Raw genomic sequence first — 18,195 nt, forward strand, 5'->3', positions numbered from 1 at the left:
CAGTTCTGCAAGAATTATCAACCCATTTCTTTAGTCAAATTAGAATATAAGATCTTCTCTAAGGCATTAGCCTTTCGGTTGGAGCCGCTTCTCCCTGACCTTTTGGGAAAGGAGCAATCCAATTTTGCCAAGGGTCTATATATTTCGGGTAATACTCATTTATTTTTTTACATTATTTCTAAATCCACTGGTTTGTTTGACTCTATGGTGTCCATTGCCCTGGATTCTGAGAAGGCTTTTGATCGCGTTATTTGGTCTTTCCTATTTTATACTTCAGCCTGGTTTGATTTTGGCCTAAAAATCACATCTTTAATTTCTCTACTTCGTACCTCTCCTAAGGCAGGCATTTATTTTAATGGCTTGACCTCCTCTTATTCATTCTTCACAGAAGAGTTTATCAGGGTTGTCCCGTCAACCCCTTTCCTTTTTTTAATTTAGCACTAGAGTGATTTTTGTCTCGGATTCGTCAAAATTCAGACATACATGGATTTCTCCCATGATGTTCAGCAAGTTAAATTAGCTGTGTATGCTGATGACATTTTGGGGGTCATTAGGATGGCAGGCAGATCGCCACCGCCATTTACCGGCGGACGCAAAGTGTGTCTACCGCTTTTCCGCCGGTCATCAATCGTTCCGATTGCCGGCCAGGTGAGGTGGACTTGGGCCTCAATATGGTGGTGGTGCCTAGCAGGCACCTCCATCCATATTAGGATGCTGGGTCTCAAAGACATTTCCGTGGCTGGCGGGGAATTGCAATGGGGGCCCGTTGAGGGTCCATGGTTGGTGCACTTGGGAGGTACCCATGGTACCCCCCTGCATTCCCATGCACAAGGTGGCAGGCACCACGCGGTGCCTGCCACGTTGTGCATGGGAATGCACAACATGGCACTTTGGCATTGCGGCAGGTGCTGCTGTAAGCAGCATCCGCCGCAATGTCAACAATGAGGAATGCGGCCGCCAGGGTGCCGCTCACATCCTAATTAGCGGTGCAGGACCGCCGCACGACTCGCAGCTGGTCCCATCACCGCGAGGATGGCAGGCAGACTAAAGTCCGCCCGCCATCCTAATCACCCCCTTTGTTATTTATTTTCTCAATTCCATGCCTCACTTCCTGCTTTTGCAACAGAAGTTTCCTCTTTTTCCTCTGTGCCCAGGTATAAATTGAATATCGACAAATGCAAAATTTTGCCTCTTAAAAAATTCACCTTTCAACATGATTTCTCCTCCTTAAATTTTAAATGGGAATCCAAGCAACTTCATTATCTTGGTCCCCAATTCACTCTACCCCTCGCCTCTTCCATTTCTATTAATATTGACATCTGTATTCGGAAATGTTTTGTCCAAACCAGTAGATGGCATCCTCTTCACTTTTCTATGTGGGGTCATCTCAACACCAATAAGATGATGTTGGTTCCCATCATCCTTTTTACCTTTTCTAATATTCCCTTACATATCCTTCTTAAGTCACACAAGAAAATGCATTCAATATTATCTACCTTTCTTTGGAATAATAAAAAACCTTGTATGTCCTTAATCAAGTTAAAGTGACCTAAAGATGAAGGTGGAGTGAACTTCCCTGATTTTCCTAAGTATTATAAATCCTTTTTATTAAGGATATCTTCCCAATGGAGTGCACCCTCTTCATTTTACACTCCGCTGTGTGTCAATTTAGAACAGGCATTTTTATCCCCTTTTTCATTTTTAGAATACTTAACTTTCCCGTGAAAACCTCAAAAGCATTCTATTCCTATTAACAAAAACTCTTGCAAATTATTAATTTCTGTCATTTCTTATTCTTGCACAGATTTATGCTCTTTTCCTAATTCTATAATTTTGTATAACCAATATATTCAACAGAAGAACGGTTCTGTTTGTTGGCATTCTTGGAGAGCTAAAGGGCTAACGTTGGTTCATCAATTGTTTTATCAGGACTAATTTCTATCTTTTACAGGCACTTTTTCTTCTAGGGACCACTGCCTAATACCAGATTACCTGGAGGATTTTGCTGCTGCCAGATCTTCGATCTAAAGATAATTTGTATGCATATTTATTGTACTGTGATTTTCACTGTTGAAAAAATCTGAGAATGAAGTGACATAACTGCTTAGCCTTGAGAAGGCCCTGGCGCTACTCGCCACATAGGGTGAAACACGTGTCGGCTGTTCTCTTTTCTCTGTTTAATTAAGTTATGAAAACCTATAACAAGAATGGATTCTTTAAGAAGATGAACGAATGCAACATGCATCAACTGAGTTTGCCATTAAAATACAAAAGATAAAATGGATTTACCCGTGCTATACTAAGGAAACAGTTATCTAAAAACAAGGAACGTATGCTCACATTTAACATCAATTTCCTTTTTGAAGCTTCTATGTTCCAGAGCTTTGAGCAGGGTGCCCTCGCTGATTGAACTTTCAAAGAAGTAAGATATAGACCTGGGACTCCTGGACCTTTCACCCCGGATGTAACTTTTTCTTCTTCCATCCACTTTTGGTACCAAATTTCTTCTCTACCAAAACATCATTTCTCAAGCATATAATCACTTCAAATCTATTCCTCCCTCTAGCATTTCATCACCTACACCCCTAGCTATTTATTCTTCTACCTATGCATCCTAAGGCTTCCCTCATCTATTCCCATTTACTCGATACTCCCATTGTTAGACCCAAGTCTGAGACTAAACTTGCATGGGAGAAGGACTTTTCTATAACTTTGTCCATATCTACTTGGAAACAGATTTGGATTAAAAATAAGAAGTCTTCCTGTGCAGCAAATACAATGCAAAGACTGTTAACAAAATCTAATAAAGACTCTTCATGCACCAGAAGCCCTTCATAAGTTCAAAAACAAGTTTATTTAGACAATTGTCCATAAAACATTCTAAACATTACACATTAATTAAAACCTTTAAATGAACCTCCCTCCTCACCACCCCATCCCCATTACATTTCATTTTTTTTAATTCTGTTTAACAGATCGTAGGAACCGAGCAATCCCACTGCCACGTCTAAGTATCTCATCTCAGACAGTAACTTTACCGCCTTGTTCCTATGAAGAGCATCATATTTATAAAACAAAGTGTAGTGGGCTCGTCTGCCTCTCGCGCCCTACGCGCAATGCTTGAAGCATGGCTCTCGTGCTGCCCGTTGGCACGCGAGGGATAGTGACAGTTGGTGGCGTCACGGCCATTTTTATGTGCATCGGGCTACTGATAAGACGTGCTTGTGGGAACTTATAATAAAGCATTATCTTTGAAAATACAACTGTTCCTTCGAGTTATTACACTCGAATATGGCAACGAGGACAGTTCCCACAAAGAACCCACAAATTAAGAAAAAGTTTACCACGTAAATGAAGAGGTGAAGTTGCTGGCTTCAAGTCGGAACGGAGTGGAAGATCAGTTGAAGAATCACTCCGGTGTGTGAACTGAGAAGCAGCCAGCGGCGAAGTTGAAGAGGTGTGAACGGATCGGTGCAACATGCAAGTGTGACTACACGTCTGACGGTTTATGCTGCCGTATCTGAGGGAAGCTGAGGTAAGGAGACTTGGGACGCGCTTTGGTGGGCGTGTAGAAGACGTGAATTGTCCCACCTTCCTCGTTTATCCTCTCAGGGCTTGCTCGTTCACCACATCACGCCCAGCTCTTAAAGGAGAAGCTACGAGCTTACTGACATTTTAGTGTGCCGATTTAATTCCTTAATACAAAGACTGTGGGTGAAAGGGTTGATCGACAACAACATCTCTTGGGCACAAATAAACCGCAAGTTGGCAGAAAGAAACACAGCACGTCAGGAGCAAAATATAAAAAATATATATATAAATAAACATTTCACTTTGTGTCTTCTCCGGATGTAGTGTGTGGAGAAAAATATAAACCTTTCTAGCCTACATTGGTGAATTAAAGTACTAGGGAAAAAAGTGCAAGAGTTACCCATCGTTTTTAGTAGAAAATACAGGGAATTCACATGTATACCTATGTACAGTTAGTTGAAGGAAGGAAAAAGGTTTAAAGGAGAACCATATATCGTCAGTCTCACTCATAGTATTACTCAAACCCGAAAAAAAACATGATGCAGTCTATTCATCCTCCACCTCCTTATCTGGATACACCAGGTGAACCACGAGTACCATGGAGGAAATAGTTTGATGCGTTAGAAAATTATTTGGGAGCTATTGGAGCACATAGGTTCAGAGCAGAAAGGAAAAGGTTCTTACTACTTCACTCGCTGGGGTTTGAAGGAAGGGAAACTCTCAAACATTTACCTGATGTAGTAGGCGAAGTAGGTGAAGAAATGGATGAATACCAAGACACTGTGAAAAAATTGAAAGTGAGATATGACAAGCAACCCAGTGTAGTTGTATCAAGACATAAATTCTTTAAAAGAGCGCAGAAGACAGAAGAAGACGTGGACACGTACATTACCGCCTTGAGGAAGATGGTGGCAGAGTGTGAGTTTGAAAACTTCAGTGAACAATTGGTACGTGACCAGTTCATAAGCAAATGCCTTGATAAAACCATAAGACAAAAGTTGTTGTCCTTGGAAAATCCATCTCTAGATGAATCCATCCGTATAGCCAAGAGCATTGAAACTTCACAATCCTCTATCAAAGAGTTAGAGAGTAAAAATGCAGAAGTGGTTACCCCTGTGCGCATAAAAAACTTTGTAAAAAGGAAAGATTACCAACAGAACAATTTTTTCAAAAGAACTGACATCTTCTTCAGGTGTGGTTATCCTTCTCATGCAAAAAGTGGAAGACCATGTCCTCGAGGAATGCTACATGTCGGAAATGTGGGAAAATAGGGCATTTTGACAAAGTATGCCAAACTCATAAAAAAAATACAAACCAAGTCGCATGTGTAAAGGACTCAAGTGGTAGTGACAGTGATGACACTCTAAGTGAACTTAAAGACATGGTTTTGGTGGTTAATGAAGGTAATATAAAAAGTGGTGATCCTAATGACTGTGTAGATCCCTACGCAATCATCGGTGTAGGTGAAAAGAATCTGAGACTCTTGGTAGACTCTGGAGCTAGGATCACAATGATCAATGAATCATTATTCAGGGAAAAATGGGGAAATAGACCCCTGCAACCACCGGATCGAGAGACTGTTTCCTAGGAAGGGAGAAGGATAGACCTTCTAGGGTATTTTGAAGACGTCTTGATTTTCAAAAACAGACACAAATATGGTAAAATATATGTGGCGGTGCATGGTTTGGACATTTTAGGATGTTCCATCAAGGTTTGTTCAGTATGATGCTATGCCCGGGAGCAAAAGAACAAATATTGGTTGTTCGCGACCAATCACATGTGGAAGAATTACTCAATAAATACCCTAGAGTATTTTCTGGAGAATTGGGAAAGATCAAAGAATTCAAGCACAAAATAAAGATAAGGAGCGATGCTGTGCCTGTTAAACACAAAATAAGAAGTATTCCCTTCAGCATAAGAGAAGATTTGGAAAAAGAACCCTTGTCCATGCAGAGAAGAGGAGTTATTGAACCGATTGAATCGTCGGATTGGTCTTCGGCTTTAGTGGTAGCTCGGAAGAAAAACAATGAACTTAGAATCTGCATCAATCTGCGCAGCCTAAACAAAGTGATTTGGGTGGATTCACACCCACTACCAAATATTTCGGAAATGTTGGGGGTAGTTGCAGGAGCCAAGGTTTTCACCAAACTGGATTTGGCCTCAGCATATCACCAAATCGATCTTGACAAGGATTCACGCCACTTCACTGCGTTCAACTCTCCATCAGGATTGTTCCAATTCTGTTGTATGCCTTTTGGCCTGGCTTCGGCAGCCTCTGTCTTTCAGAGAGTAATGGTCAATCTGCTGAAGGGAATCAAAAACGTGGCCATATTCCAAGATGATGTCCTGTTATTTGCAAAGGATCAACAGGAACATGACTGGGTGCTGAGCAAAATTTTGTCAATTTTCCAAGAACATGGTGTGGTACTTAAAAGGGACAAGTGTGTGTTCTCAAAAGACAGTGTAGAATATCTTGGTCACACCATCTCAAGCGAAGGAGTCACACCTAAGCCGAGCTTGGTTCAAGCCATTGTTGATGCTTCTGCACCCAAAGACAAAGCTGGAGTAAAATCTCTGTTGGGTCTCACAGAATTCTACGCCCGCTTTATCCAAGACTATGCTACAAAGATACGCCCCATATCGAGATTGCTTCAGGACAAAAGTGAATTTGTGTGGGATGATGAATGCAAGCTTGCGTTCAATTGGATCAAAGAACAATTGAGTACTGTCAAAGCATTGAAACCATTTGTACAGGATGTCTCGTGCACTCTGACTGTGGATGCTAGTAGCTACGGTTTAGGGGCTGTTCTGACACAGGTAGTTGGTCAAAATGAACACACTGTAGGATTTGCATCCAGGGTACTCAGAGAGGCTGTTATCGAAAAAGAACTTCTAGCATGCTGGTGGGGCATTGAGAAGTTCAAAAATTACCTGTGGGGGCGTAAGTTTACACTTCAAACGGACCACAAACCGTTGGTTGCAATTTTAGGTAACACCAACAGCCGCAGTGCTACACCCGCATAGCCCGTCTAGCATCTAAGCTTCTACAATTCAATTTTGAAGTAGTACATTTGCTGGGGGGAAAATGTGAGGGCTGACGCTCTGTCACGTTTGCCCGCAACTACCAGTCAGGCCATGCAATGTATTGATGACTGTGGTTATGACGAAAAAGAGGATTATATCATAGCAAGTGTGGAATTGACGAATGTATGTACAGTAGGACAGGAAAGTTGGAGGGAGGCACTAGCAAGTGATGAGGTTTTAAAAGAGGTGATTAAGTATATTACCCAAGGGTGGCCTAGAGAAAAGAATGTGAAGGTGGTTTTACAACCCTATGTGAAAGTGGGTGAAGAGCTGTCTATTGAGGATGGTCTGGTATTCAGGTTAGATAAACTTGTTCCACCAGAGAACATCAGATCCACTCTTCTAGCCAAAGCTCATGAAGGGCACCTGGGAGCCACACTTACCAAGCGTAGAGTAAGAGAGTACTTTTGGTGGCCACAGATGGACAGAGACATTAATGCAATGATGCAGGAGTGTACCATTTGTTTGTCCAGTAACAAATGTCTTCGCACAGCTTGTTCCCCTCTCACGCCCATTCCTCTTCCTGGTGCTCCGTGGGAAAAACTCGGCATTGATGTGTTAGGACCCTTCCATAGTCTACCTCAATAACGCAAATTTGCTATTGTGATGGTGGATTACTACACCAAGTGGCCGGAAGCCAAGTTTGTATCAAAGGTTGACTCCAAAGACATTATTGATTTCATGAAAGAAATATTCATGAGAGAAGGGTTTCCCCAGTCCATAATTTCCGACAATGGGGTGCAATTTGTGTCGGCTGAGGTGGAAGAGTTTCTTAAAGAATCAGTCATCACTCATTACAGAAGCTCTCTTTACCACCCACAAACCAATGGTTTGGTGGAGAGACTCAATAGAGTTATAGGTGACTGTGTCAAATGGGCTATAGAACACAACAAAGTTGTCCCCCAATGTGTCAGGACGATGTTATGTTTCTATAGGACCACCCCCATTCTTCCACAGGAGTGTCTCCTTTTGAACTTTTGAGGGGCAGGAAACCATGTACAGAATTTAGGCCCGGTTGGATGTCTAAGTGGTTTAAATCTAATTCCACACCCCAAGAAATTGATGAAAAAGTAAGGAACATGAATGAAAAAGTCCAGTCCAAACAAAAAGAATACTTTGATGAAAGGAAGCGGGTTTTAAACAGAGTGTTTGCCGTGGGTGATTGCGTCAGGATAAAGAAACAAGGCTTTGTAAAAAAAGGTAAATCCAAGTTTGGGGAAACCGTTGTGGTTGATAAAGTGTGTGGAATTGCTGTTCGGGTCAAAGGACAAAACTGGTGGAATGTTAACAAGGTGGTGAAAGTCAAAAATGTTCAAAATGATACCAAGTGTTCTATTGATGTAAAGGATGTTTCACATGTCAATCCTCAAAGTGATCTCAGTGTTCAGGGTTCCTCTCCCCAACCCTCTACTGTCAGGAGGAGCACCAGAGCAATCAGAATTCCGGTTAGATACCGACGTTAAGTCCTTTTTCCCCACTGTGTACTTTTCTCGTTCTCTTCCTTTCTTTTTCTCTCTCTCTCTTTCTCTCTCTCTCTCTCTCTCTCTCTCTCTCTCTCGTTCTCTCTTTCTCTCTTTCTCTTCTCTTTGTTTTAGGGAAAGGAGATATGTAGTGGGCTCGTCTGCCTCGCGCGCCCTACGCGCGATGCCTGAAGCATGGCTCTCGTGCTGCCCGTTGGTACGCGAGGGATAGTGACAGTTGGTGGCGCCACGGCCATTTTTATGTGCATCGGGCTACTGATAAGACGTGCTTGTGAGAACTTATATTAAAGCATTATCTTTGAAAATACAACTGTTCCTTCGAGTTATTACACAAAGGTCTTAAAAACGTAATCCTATTTGCAAGATAAAAAACACAGTCCATAAGAATATGCGTAATAGTGCATTTGGCTATCAAAGGGCAGGGACAAAGACCACTATTATTTTGCACCCCTATCATATATGGGTGGGATGAATAGATTGGATTACATCCCACCCGAACCCTTAAGATTTCTTTTCTCAAACCTGGATCTGGTAACTGTGATAAGTAAGTAAAAATACAATCTTGGCCAAGTGAAGGTAACGAGAAGCTAATAGATGGTTTCTTCTCTAAATATAATAAGTCACATTTTTGCGACATCATAGCAGCAGATTCTCTCAATACTCGTTTGCCTGGGAAAGTGAGCCAGGTTGTGACTGTACCACTATTTAAATGGAGATTCTTCATTACAGTCATTCTGGTTCTCACTGCCTTTGCCCACGTCCTTTCGCTGCTTTGGCTCTCTTCCCAGCACAATCTGGATACTTTGGCCACCTCATCATTCTCCAGCAGGGTGTTGAAGTATCTTAGAGCCCGAGTGGCGGCTGCCATGTTCCAAGATACCAGACTGAACTCTCTCCTTACAGCCTGGACCATGGTACCTTGTGGGAGTGATAGAAGTCTTTTAAGCACTACCCCTTCCAATCTGTCCCATTCATAGGTTGGGTCGAGAGAAAATATCTCTCCGCCATGCAGGCCTATTGGTGGAATCTTCCCTTCATAGGCCTTTAATAGTGGGATATGCGATAGGCCCCCAAATCTACCATTAAATCCAGATAAACAGCTTGCCTGCAAAAGGGCCTTGTACCTAGTGGCATCCCAATGCGGACCCAATTTACATTTTTCCTAAAAGTTAAACCCAGGTATTTATACTGTTCCACTTGTTTCACCACCTGAGAATCAAGATACCAGGAAAAACTCTGCACTTTTTTTCCCAAAAATCATAATTTTCGTCTTTTCCAGATTAATACAAAGCTTGTTCTGCTTACTATAAGAGGCCAATGCGTTAAGTTTCCTCTGCAGACCAATTGGAGTGTAGTCAATTAATACCAAATCATCTGCATAGAGCAGACAAGCAATATGCTGATCCCTAATTTTAGGCGAAAAAGACTTTGATTGGGAAATGGCTGTTGGAAGATTGGCCAAAAATAAACTAAAAAGTAGGAGTGCTAAAACGCACCCCTGATGCAGGCCATTGTTGATAGAGATTCTTTGGGACAACCGTCCTGTCTTGTCTAACTCCACCTGAGCCCAATTGCCAGAGTGCAGGGATTGAAGAGCCCCCTGGAGGTGTAATGGTAAGTTCCAAGCGGCACGTTTTCCCCATAGAATATCCCTGTCAACAGAATCAAAGGCTGTCCGGAAATCTACAAAACAACTACACAGCCTTTGATTTTCCTCCACTGCCTTTCGAGTAATAGCCCACAAAGCAAAGCAGTGGTCTATGGTTGAATGACCCTCTCGAAAGCCCCCCTGTTCTAAAGGGATTCTCTTAGTTTCAGTGGCCCATTCTTCAATTTTGGCTAGAATGATCTTGGAGAATATCTTTAATGAGGTATCCAAGAGGCTTATAAGCCTATAATGCATTGGGTCTGTACCGCTCCCTTTTTTTAGAATCGATTTCACAATAGACCCCTTCCAAGTAAAGGAGTAGAGGCCAGACCCCGCCGCCCAACGGAACAAGGTATGTATAAATTGTAGCCCACCAAACACTATTTGTTTTAATTATTACAGCCGGCACATTGTCAGGGCCAGCGGCACGAGAGTTTTATTCTCTCAATAGCTGCCTTTACCTCCTTCACTGAGAACCAGTTGGCTGGGAGGGTTTGTCCGTAGATGTGCTGTGGGCCATGTAAACCTAAAGGTCCCCTATATAACTCCGTCAGATGGGTGACCCACTGTGCTTCTGGTATCAAACAGGTCAGAAACCCCCTACTTTGGCCATTAAACTCTTTCACCTTTGTCCAGAATTTTTGCTGATCATTTAATAGCATGATCTCCTGCATCTCCTCCCACTTCCTATGATAAAAAGCTACCTTTTTCGACTGCACAAGGGATTTGTATTGGCGTTTAAATTTGACCAGCTCTTGGGTGGCTAAGGGAATCAAACGACACCTAGCACTCCTTGCTTTCTGTCTCACCTGACGTTTCAACTTTTGGCAGTCCTGATCGAACCAGCCCAGAACATACTTTGGGCGGGATTTTTCCTTTCCACTTATTTTCACTAAAATGCAGCCCAAAACTCGTTGCACAATATTATTATACCATACAATTACATCATCAACATAAGTCGGGAGGATAGGAACCGTCTCCTCTAACTGAAGGGTTGCTAATTTTTGAAGATGCATAGTGTCTAAACGTGTTGAGAGCCTGCGCGGGTAGGACATCTCTAAGGGTAACACTCTCTCAGGGGATACTGGCTCACACAAATCAAGAACTGCTGTTGTTGCCCAGTGGTCACAGCCCTCATATTTTGCCACCTCAAAGCTCTTAAAGAGGCCAAAATCCCAAAAGGACGTGAATATATAATCAATAGGGCCAAAAGAGTGGCCCTGCCGAAATGTTGCTATTGCTGGTTGATCCTTTTTAAAACGTCCATTTAAATAAATCAGGCAATGACTTGCCAGCTTTTCACTCAGCACCTTAGCTTTGTTTTTGATGGTACCTGTGGGAAACTGTGCCAAGGGAATGTTATAAGAATCCAGCACTTCCTCCAAGTGTTGGTCTAGCTGGACAGGGAATAAACAAGCATTAACATCCCCGCCATTATTATCACTGCTTCCGGGTATTTTGCCACCAAATGCTAGAAAGGGGATTCAAATGATTCCAGCCAATGATTCATTTGGCGATGGTCTTCTTTATGAATATAAGTAAAAAATAATTAAGGACATTTTTCCCCACAACCATTTCCACGACCGGTAACTGCAAACCACTTGAAACATTTATGACCTCCAATGGCCTCTTAATCACCCTAGTCGATATTAATGTTAGTAGGCCTGCAGATGCTCTCCCCGTGCCCCGGGAATGACCTTTGCTATTCAGGGCCATAAAGCCTTTAACTGACTGGTCCTCTCTTAGCCAAGACTCATGAAGGAATACCAAATGAAAGGGTTTCAAACTTTCTTCCAATTTGCCGCTGTTCCTCAAGCATTCAAACCCATGGATATTCCAACTTACTATTCTTAGATTTTGAGAGGTCTCCTCATTCTAGGGTAGGCCTAATATTCCAATCTCCTTCCTCCGCCAGGTGTTGTAATGGGGAAAACCTATTACTTTGAGGCCATGCTAGTTGTCTAAATTGTGAGAATGGCCTATCATTTATTATAACCACTCTCAAATCGGTGGGAGGATGGCTACTTTGTTGTGTAGCTTCGGGCCATTGGGACGGGAAATATGATAAAGATCATTCCCATTGAATTGCGGATAATCCACTGTGCATATTTAAAATGGCGGGAGGGAATGAACCTGGCTGAGGTACTAATAATTGCGGGCTCTTTTTTACGGGACACAGGGCCTGTAGACCTACTTTTGCTAGGTCTTTGTCCACCTTAAGTACCAGGTCAGCAATACAAGGAGCTATAAAAGAGACCCTGGAAAATTCTCTACCTTGGTCGCCCAGTTGAAACCCCACAGACTCTAAGTCCAACGAGGTTATCCCTGAAAGAGAGGGGATTTGTTGGAATAACTGGAGGATTTTAGAGAGATTCAGGGGTCGAAGTTCCTTTGCGATTTTTCCTCGACGGATAACATCGAGCAGAAGTTCTGTACTTCCTAATTGCGACTTGATAAAGGATTCCTGAGCTGAGGGGTGTTCTAAAGGCAATTTAATTAAGGGCTGAGGCTCAACCATCTTATTACGAACTACCTTTTGATCCTTATTAGGGATGGTAGAGCAGACTGCCGGGGAGATAGAGGACGAAACAGGACAGATTTTAGGACAGGGTTTCACACTAAGTGTTATGCTTTTATGTGCCTTTTTATGTACCTTTTTACATGGAGGTGCTTTTACAGTCCTACCACCTTGGGGACTGGGATATTGGACTTGGGTTTGGGAAGAAATACCACTGCTAAATTCCTTTTTCTTATGTATGCGTTTCTTTTTGCATACACGTGGAGCACGCCACCCAGGCAATCCATTCCAGAACCTAACCCCCATTGTACGATACAACCTTACGGTAAATTTTGAGGGCATAAAACCATGCTGTCTTTTCCTCACAAGCATAGGGCATTTAGAAACATAAACAGATCTTTCTATATCTAGCTGGCATTCACCTTTCTCTGATGTGACACTGCGCAACCCCTGCGATTCTGTAGCCATTACTACAGGAGGTAATTGAGTACTCATAGAGCAACCCAGATTGTCTTTAAAAGATTTTAAGGGTTTCAATTCATGCCGAATATCATACTAACAATTTAAATGGTCGACTTGATTTGTCCTTATTGATACCAGCGTTTCTAGAATCCCATGCAAGGTGGTCTGCATAAGTAACATTACGTCCAACAAGGATGAAAAGGAGGAAGGCTGGAGTGATATAGACCTCCCCTGCGATCCAAGCGTAAGGTTTGGCTCCCCCACCATGGAGACATTATGTAGTGACGTCGGGCTTCCTTGGACCTGTTGGTCTTCTCGTGAAGGTGACTGAGATGAACTGGAGTCATCTGGACTAAATGAAGGTAGCGAAAAGTTCAAGCGAGGAGAAGAGGACAATCTTGGGCCCCCTCTTACGGACGCAGTTCCATTCTTAGATGGGACCACTGAAGAAGAATTTACTAGTTGCACTTCATCCATAACTAATAGTGAAGCAACCATTTCTGAAGCCGGAGGACAGAGTTGCCTGTGGGGGGACTTTGCCACCTCCTCCGAGGTCCGTTGGGCTCTATTATGGTAATGCTTAAATACAAGCAGCCTGATTCATCAAGCGAAATGCGCTCGCAAAAGGGCCAGATTCTGAGAATCTGGCCCTTTGCGAGTGCAATTTTTGCATTTGGGATTCATCATCCCAAATGCAAAAATCGCTAATAAAGAATTTGCTAAATTGCGAGGATTAGCATTTAAGGAATCTCTATTAGAGATTCCTTAAATGCTATTCATGAAACATTTAAAAATTGCGAAATCGCAATTTAGGACCGCTATTTACCACGAGGTCAAACCTCGTGGTAAATAGCGAAAACTTAGAAAAATGCATCTAAATGCATTTTTCTAAGTTGCATGTTACACACACACACACATGTCCTTTGGACATGTGTGTGCACAACATCAGTGTAAATTCACATTTCAGGGGTGCTACAGGGTGTCCTTTGGACACCCCTGCACCCTTGAAATCGCATCCTTATTTGCGATTAGCAAATTGCTAATCGCAAATAAGGAATAACTCCCCATTCATTCCTATGGGCCTGTAAGCCCATAGGAATGCATGGGGAGTTATTCCTTATTTGCGATAAGCAATTTGCTAATCGCAAATGAGGAACATGTAGGAATCGCAATATTTTTTGCAATTCCTACATGAATCCCATTTTGCAAGTCCTTAATAGCGATTCCTTATGAATCGCTATTAAAGACTCGCAAAACGGGTCTTTGATGAATCTGGCAGAAAGTTCCTTATTGAGGTTGCTAGGGGTGAACGTGGGGCCTCGCTTAACGACACACTTTGGTCACTTTGGTCATGCTGGACTGACCCCTTCTTCCCTCCAATCTTCCTCTTTTTTGAAGCTCTCCCCTGCGTTTTGCCTTTTGAAGCAGCAAGGAGGGGTCTTTTACTGCGGAGCACAGGGGGAGATGGACATGAGGGCATACTCTGGGGCAAGGTGGTCTTAGGCTTTATTTCCTTTAGGCACTCCTGGTTTAATATTTGAGCACACCCCAGACGCCCGAAATCGCGTCCTGCTTTGGGTTTTACTTTAGTTTTAACTTGTACCTGCTGAGTGGAGGTGTTTTTTTTTTTTTTTTTTGCAGCCGGAAACACCCGAAGCTGCAGAGGAGTAGAGAAAAATGAATCAGGAGTAGAAGCGAGGGTAAGCGGGGCACACAGGGCGAGGATGCAGGCAGCACCACGATCCAATTGAGCCGCCTTCGCCGACAACTCACTCTCTCGCTGCCCGCCCGCCACTCACCGCAAATGGCCCCACAAAGCTCCTCGTCCTCCGGGCTGAGCCGCCGCCCCCACAGCGTCCGCTGCGTCGCCTGCCACAGCAGCTGCTCCCACTCACAGGTCCGAAGCTGCAGCCACAGAGCAACGAATCACCAGAAACGCTGAGGCGTATGGCTTGCGGCCTGCCTCGCCTCCTCGCCAACAGGTAAGGCAGGTCTGTTTTTCTTTTTTTTCTGCCCCCGCTGTATCAAAATCAGCGAGATCAGTGAGGGCTGGGAGTTGGGAGTTAGGAGCTGCAAGGCAGCGGCGTCTTCCCCACTCGCTCCACGGCCTTGGAAGGCAGATTCCCTGCCATCAGAAACATATCGCACTCATCTGCTCCCGGCGAGGAGCACACTAACCGCCTGATTCATCAAGCTTAATTGCACTCGCAAAGGGCAAGATTCTCAGAATCTTGCCTTTTGCAAGTGCAATTTTTGCATTTGGGATTCATCATCCCAAATGCAAAAGTCGCTATTTAAGAATTCGCACATTTGCGAAGAATTGAATTTAAGGAATCTCTATTTGAGATTCCTTAAATGCAATTCATGAAGCATTTTAAAATTGCGAAAATGCAATTTTGGGCCGCTATTTACCGAGAGGTCAGACCTCTCGGTAAATAGCAAAAACTTAGAAAAATGCTTTTAAAAGCATTTTTCTAAGTTGCATGTTGCACACACACATGTCCTTTGGACATGTGTGTGCGCAACACCTGTTTCAATTTACATTTAAGGGGTGCTACAGGGTATCCTTTGGACACCCCTGGCACCCTTTCAATCGCTATCTTATTTGCGATTAGCTAATTGCTAATCGCAAATAAGGAATACTCCCCATTCATTCCTATGGGCCAAAAGGCCCATAGGAATGAATGGGGAGTTATTCCTTATTTGCGATTAGCAATTTGCTACTCGCAAATAAGGAATGTGTAGGAATCGCTATTTATTTAGCAATTCCTACATGAATACCGTTTTGCGAGTCCTTAATAGCGATTCGCTATGAATCGCTATTAGGGGCTCGCAAAACGGCCCGTTGATGAATAAGGCTGCAAATCTTTAGACAGCCCTTCATAAGATCCATCAGGATATCCCAGTTACTTGTTGGACTTACTCTGCGCAACCAGCCAACTGGAAACAATTACTTTTCACTTGTCCTCCTGCTCCTACGTTTTGGTCACAAGTTTGGTGCCAGATTAAATCTATTTTCCATGTATATGTTGCTTACTCTATTTCTAATGTGTTTTTAGGAAGTGTATCTGACGTCTGGGTTAATGCTTCATTTAACATGCAAATACTAGACCGATTATTCGCACTTGCTTTCCAGCAAATAACTTGCAATTGGAAAAACTCTGCAATTATCTTCTAAAGGATGGTGGTACACAGATTGTCATAAGCACTGTTTGGATACTGCACATATGCCCCCCTTATCCCTTCTTGTAAAAAGAAAGGACCTTTGAACGCCTGTTACTCAATTCCTTGACTATTCTGCCACTGCGACCATCACCCCTCCACCTCACATTCAGGAAGTTCTACAACCTCCCTGACTTCCTCTTCCTGATCATATGTTTTTTTCTGCTATGTATCCTTTGTTTTTTATTCTGGTATCTACATTAGTCAAATAACCAGACCATACTTTTATGAATACATCCTTGCTTTCCCTTCCTCCCTCCCCCCTATTATTTGTAGATTTGGACTATTCTAATATATTGTTATTTCAAGTTCAATAAACTCACCTTTTCAACTTAAAAAGGAGGAGAATTGATAAACTAAAGGAATGCTGGGAGTGCAGGTCTTAGTGCTATTTTCAGGTCAAAGGTTACTTAATTGATGTAGGAACCTGTATTTGCCTTGATGTATCTGTAGTTTTTTGTTGATATTGATCTCTAGATGTTTACTTCTTTGGTGTTTGAGCCCTTTGAGAAGCAAACCTCAGACCATGTATGTTTTGTGTGAGATCACATCTTTTTTAAGTGTTTCTCTCTATGACAGCTGGACTGCCCTTATTGAAGTCAGAACACGTGGAGGGAGTTTGCTGTACCTTCTGCGTGGTAAAAATTGTATGTTAGGAGGGTGTATGATGGGGGTTTGTTCCTCTGTCTCTCCTCTTCTTATTATATATACACCAGACAGAAATGTATGGCAGAAATGAATAGCGTCTCCAGTATGAGCAAGGGTACAGACTCCCAGTCATGTTGCTTTTGGACCAGTGTAAGTCTAGCGTTATGCGTATACTAAGCAGTATGAAATATGAAAATGTTCCTGGAGGCTCTGCCTGAACGTCTGTTTCTAGATCCTGTCCCACTACAAAAGTAGCTATAGAACCCTGAAGAAGGACCTCATGATTTACGAAATGGCAGCTAAGTCAAACGTATACATCCCTCTTTAGATGGTATCATAACAATCTCTTTGATGAGTGTGTACAATCTTCAGGATAAGCTGCTACTCACCCCCAACCAACAGCTCCCAGAGAGATGGAAGCTTCTTTAGGCAGACAATTAAAAAGTGAAGCGGTTAATATGTATGGTTCAAATATTACACATCTTAGAAACATACAATAGACAGTCCATAAAAACAATCTCATGGTTATCTTGGTTTTCTGAAACAATTCATCACATCTTCCTTTTTCATATCCTCTGACACATGTTTCCAGTCAAAGCTTTTCCTTCTCCATAAATAGGTAAGGCCTGAGGACTGTGATGAAAATAAAAAGTAAAAAAAAAAAAATTTACTTCGAATTAAAAGTTTAATATATTAAATTATAAATGTAATAGGAATTCAACAGACTAGGAACAACCAGGACAAATTGACACTATTTATAGTTAGGAGTGATACATCCACTTTAGATTCTAGAACCTATGACTATCATGTTTAAATCCAATAAGTTATTCCACCAATTTGGAATAGGCCTAGGCGATGAATTCCCCTCAGTTCGTGGAGTTTGCAGAGTTTTCTGCACTCTGCGGAGAATAGGGAGTTTTTTCTCACTCGTGCTTGCCAGGGAAATCCACCTCTCGGCGAGATTTCTCAAAGTGGGCGGTCAGATTTCTCAACATGGACAGTAATGGATGGTCGCCGTTCTTTGCATTGAGAAAACTGTTTGTGTTGAGAAAGCTACCACTTGGGTAGAAAGTCTACTCGAGCAACAAGAAAAAAAAAACCTTGTTCTGCACATGATGCTATTCACGCTGATTTTACAGTGCAGGACAAACACCCGGCCCTGCCAATCAATGTGAACGGCATGAACAAACGCACTCCCCTGCTTGCGGAACTCCGCGTAGTGTGGCAGAGTTTTTCGGTCACTTCACGGTGTTCCGCAAAGCGTAACTCCATGAACTCCGCCCAGGTTTAGTTTGAAATAGCATATTATAAAAGCGAGAACATATTTATATGCATACTGTTTACATTGCAAACACTTGTTAATGGTTGCACAATTGTCACAATATACTTCTCTTAATAGGATCGTGTGGGATTAAATGATTTTTTGTTTATTGAATCAACTGCATACCTATTCAAATGACACAAACATCCAACATACTAATATAGTTGCCTGTGTCTGTTCATAGACACTTCCATAGTCTAATTGAATTTACAAAGACAGTTCAAACGCTTAGTAGTTTTTAGAATTACAGAAATCACACATTATTATTGTGTTGAATATC

This window comes from Lissotriton helveticus, chromosome 9, assembly GCF_964261635.1.
Source record: "Lissotriton helveticus chromosome 9, aLisHel1.1, whole genome shotgun sequence".
NCBI classification, from domain to species: domain Eukaryota; kingdom Metazoa; phylum Chordata; class Amphibia; order Caudata; family Salamandridae; genus Lissotriton; species Lissotriton helveticus.